General features: G+C 42.5%; 1 protein-coding gene across 1 annotated transcript in view; it reads right to left on the reverse strand.

Moving 5' to 3' along the window:
* LOC122559454 (aldo-keto reductase family 1 member B1-like) overlaps positions 1 to 2,850 on the reverse strand; it is a 40,028-nt gene that overhangs the window by 5,518 nt on the left and 31,660 nt on the right. The window lies entirely within an intron of this gene.

Here is a 2,850-nt window from a genome sequence, read left to right on the forward strand (position 1 = left end):
GTTGTAACCCTTAAATAAATTAATTAAGTTTAAATCAGTGCAATTTTTTTTTTTAAGATTAGATTCCCGACAGTGTGGAAACAGGCCCAGCAGCCCAACCAGCCCACACTGACCCTCCGAAGAGTAACCCACCCAGACCTATTTCTCTCTGACTAATTGACCTAACACTATGGGGCAATTTGGCATGGCCAATTCACCTGACCTGCACATCTTTGGTCTGTGGGAGGAATCCAGAGCACCCGGAGGAAATCCACGCAGACATGGGGAGAATGTACAAACTCCACACAGACAGTCACCCGAGGTGGGGGTCGAACCTGGGACCCTGGTGCTGTGAGGCAGCAGTGCTAACCACTGAGCCACTTTTCATGCGGCTGAGGTCAGGCTTGCAGTTTCACCTTTTATATTGCATCCATTAGGTCAGTTTCAGCCTTTGATGCCTTCTCAATGTACATTCACCTGCTTCAAGCTGCCAGTGTTACAGACAAAAGCACGCAACTCACTCACTAGTTGTCTTGTGCCAGATCTATGGAGATTGCCTATTATATTTGCAATCTGCCCTGAAGGCTCAGAGGTGGGCAAGATCACATTAGATGAGATGAGATGGGGCAAAAGTCATGCATCGCGATGAGGCAAACTTCTGTTCCTCAAATGTATTCATGAGCTTTCCTTGGTAAGCCAAGGATGGGTCATTCTCACTGAGATTTTGTTATTGAACATCTTGAAGTATTTTTTTAAAGGCTTCCTGTTGTTTACGTATTTAACCTATTGCAGACTCATAGAAACAGACCCTTCGGTCCAAGTCGTCCAAGCCAACCAGATATGCTAATGGGTCATTCTCACTGAGATTTTGTTATTGAACATCTTGAAGTATTTTTTTAAAGGCTTCCTGTTGTTTATGTATTTAACCTATTGCAGAGTCATAGAAACAGACCCTTTGGTCCAAGTCGTCCAAGCCAACCAGATATGCTAAATTAGTCTAGTCCCATTGGCCAGCATTTGACCCGTATCCCTCTAAACCCTTCCTATTCACCCATCCAGATGCCTTTTAAATGTAATTGTACTAGCCTCCACCACTTCCACTGGTAGATCAGTCCGTACTTACCACCACCCTCTGCGTGAAAAGGTTGCCTCATATCCCTTTTAAATCTTTCTCCTCTCACCTTAAAACTATGCCCTCTAGTTTTGGATTCCACTACACTGGGGAAAAGACCTTTGTTCTTCATCCTATATATTTCCCTCATGATTTTATACATGTCTATAAGCTGACCCCTCAGTCTCAAATGCTTCAAGGAAAACAGTCCCAGCCATTTCAGCACCTCCAAATAGGTTAAACCCTCCAACTCTGGCAACATCCTTGTAAATCTTTTCAAAACCCTTTCAAGTTTCACAACATCCTTCCTATATCAGAGACACCAGAACTGAACACTGTATTCCAAAAGTAGCCTAATCAATGACCTGTACATCCACAACTTGACCTACCAACTTCTTTACTCATTGCACTGACCAATAAAGACAAGCAATGCCTTCTTCAGTATCCCATCTACCTGTGACTCCACTTTCAAGGAACTATGAATCTGCACTCCAAGGTCTCTGTTCAGGAACACTCACCAGGACATTATCATTAAGTGTATAAATCCTACCCTGATTTGCCTTTCCAAAATGTTGCACCTCACATTGATATAAATTAAAGTCCATCTGCCACTCCTTGGCCCACTAACCCATTTGAACACGATCCCGTTATACGTGGTAACGTTCTTGACTGTCTACTACACCACTAATCTTGGTGTCAACTGCAAACTTACTAACAATATCTCCTATGTTCACATACAAATCATTTACAAGTATCCCCCGCTATCCGAAAGTAAAGCATTCCCAGGAAAGTTTTCGTAAACCAAAAGTGACGTAAAGCGTAGGTGTATCATTTATATGGGAAAAATTTTGCCATTTTTTGTAAAAGAGAAAATCCTCTTCAGATTCGCGAAAACAGTTCCTAATGTAGGTATTTTATAAAAGTGAAGTGGCGTAAAGTGAACATTCAAAAAAGTAGGGGATTCCTGGATATAAATGACAAAAAGGAGAGGACCCAGCACTAATCCTTGTGGCATGCTGCTGGGCAGAGGCCTCCAGTCTGAAAAGCAACTCTCAACCACCACCCTCCATCTCCTACTTCGAGTCAGTTCTGCATCCAAATTGCTAATTCTCGCTGTATTCCATATGAGCTAACCTTGCTAATCAATCTACCAGGTGGAACCTTGTCAAATGACTCACTGAAGTCCGTACAGATCACATCCATCGTTCCGCATTCATCGATCCTCTTTGTTACTTCTTCAAAAGATTCCACCAAGTCAGTGAGACATGATTTTGCATGCAGAAAGCCATGTTGATTATCCCTAATCACTCCTTGCCTTTCCAATTACTTGTAAATCATGACCCTCAAGGTCCCCTCCAACAACTTGCCCACCTCTGGTGTCAGGCTCACCAGTCCATAGTTCCCTGGCTTTTCCTTACCACCTTTCTTAAATAGTCACACCAAATTAGTCAACATCCAGTCTTCCAGCACTTCACCTGTGGCTATTCGTAATACAAATATCTCAATAAGGGGCCCAGTAATCACTTCTGTTGCTTCCTGAAAAGTTCTAGGGTAAACCTGATCAGGTCACAGAGATTTATCCTCCTTTATGCTCTTTAAGATGTCCAGCACCACCTCCTCTGTAATAGCAACATCATTCAAGATGTCGTTATTTATTTCCTAAGTTCTCTAGTTTCCAAATCCTTCTCCAAAGTAATCACTGATACAAAATACTCATTCAGTTTCTCCCCATTTACAGTAGCTCAACACACAGACGGCCT

Source organism: Chiloscyllium plagiosum, chromosome 19 (genome assembly GCF_004010195.1).
Source record: "Chiloscyllium plagiosum isolate BGI_BamShark_2017 chromosome 19, ASM401019v2, whole genome shotgun sequence".
NCBI classification, from domain to species: Eukaryota; Metazoa; Chordata; class Chondrichthyes; order Orectolobiformes; family Hemiscylliidae; genus Chiloscyllium; species Chiloscyllium plagiosum.